The following is a 1,822-nucleotide window of genomic DNA, read 5'->3' on the forward strand; positions in this document are numbered from 1 at the left end:
GGGCAGGTAAATGGGAAGAGCAGTGGCAGCGCTGCAGGTGGACGGGCTGGTCAGCAAGTGGCTGGCCTAGTAAGCAAGCACAGGGAGGATTGGATTCCTTATCCCATTTCATGCCACCCCACCACACCCCTCCCCGCTCCCCCGCTTCTAAGGTCATAAAAACAACATCAATATAAAAATAAGCCACACAGATAAACCAGGAGCATGAAAACAGAATTAAACATTCTAATCCAGTATGATATCGTGGTTAGAGTGTTGGACTAGGATGTGGGTGACCCAGGTTCTAATCCCCACTATGTTATGGAAGCTCGCGAGGTGATCTGCGGTAAGGTTGCCAGGTCCAAGTTGGGAAATTCCTGGAGATTTGGGGGGTGGAGCCTGAAGAGGACGGAGTTTGGGCAGGGGAGGGACCACAGCAGGGTATAATACCATAGCGTTCACCCTCCGAAACAGCCATTTTCTCCAGGGGAACTGATCTCTGTGGCCTGGAGATCAGTTGTAATTCCAGGTCTCCAGCCACCACCTGGAGGCTGGCAACCCTAAGTATGGGGCCAGGCCAGTCACACACTCTCAGCCTAACCTACCTCAGAGGATTGTTGTGAGGTGAGAATGATGTTAGCCTCTTTGAATCTCCATCAGGGGGGGGGAAGAGTATAAAATAAAATGTGATTCATAAAATAACCCTCAGGTTAGAAGTAACACAAAGAGATTGATCAAGACGGGTAACCGACTGTAGCAGCAAAAAAGAGCAAGAGTTCAGCAGCACCTAGAAAACTAACAAAATTTGTGGTAGGGGGTGAGTTTTTGTGAGCCACAGCTCACTTCTTCAGATACTGAGAGATCTCTGTCTTTTGGTGCTACACCTCTGAAGATGCCAGCCACAGCTGCTGGCGAAACGTCAGGAACTACAATGCCAAGACCACGGCAATACAGCCCGGAAAACCCACAACAGCCATACTACTGGACTCTTGCTCTTTTCTACTGGAAAAAAAAATTGAACACAGTTCAAAAGTCAGACTCAAAACAAATGTTTCTAAAAGGCAAGGTAAACCACCCAGCCAGCCTCAAAGAAGACATTGCAAGGTCATGGTGCCGCTGCTGAAAAGGCCCTGCCTCTGGCTGCTGCCCCCTTACTTCTGTGTAGGTGAAGGAGGGGCGCAGCTAATTTGGTGGGCAAATTGCAGGGAAGGGTTCTTTTTCTACAATTCCACTCCTATGCACGACTATTTTATTCCATTTTTTGGATGTTGCCTCCATGATCCTTATTTCCCTCTGGACTCAGATCCAGAGGAGTTACCCATCTTAGTTTGTAGTTGCATATTGTGGCATACACTTTCGGGAACCAGAGTTCTCTTTGTCAGATGCATCTTCTGAAGATGCATCTGACGAAGAGAGCTGTGGGTCTCGAAAGCTTAAAAGTTGGCTAGTCTTAAAGGTGCTACTGGACTCTACTATTTTCCCTCTGGTCTGTTTTTAAAAAGTGTCTCTCTGCGATGGTTTGGGTAACGGATGTTTACTTTGTATATTTTAATCTCCCCTCAGAAAAAGAAAACGCCAGAGAACATGGCAGGGTCAGGTGTAAAGTTATATTTTTAATCGCCACAAAAAAAAATTGATAAACTTTTTAAAGAACCCCTCTCTCGACGGCTGCCTACGACTCTTGATATAAACACACACACACACTGTAAAAACATAGGTGGACGGGGGCGCGCTCAAAAAAAAGCTAGACGACGGCGCACGCGACCTTATCCCGTCGCGCCCGAGCACGCTTTAGAACGGGCGCGCGCACGTACGACGCCGAGACGGGGGAGGGGCGCTGCTG

Source organism: Eublepharis macularius, chromosome 17, assembly GCF_028583425.1.
Source record: "Eublepharis macularius isolate TG4126 chromosome 17, MPM_Emac_v1.0, whole genome shotgun sequence".
Classification (NCBI taxonomy): Eukaryota; Metazoa; Chordata; class Lepidosauria; order Squamata; family Eublepharidae; genus Eublepharis; species Eublepharis macularius.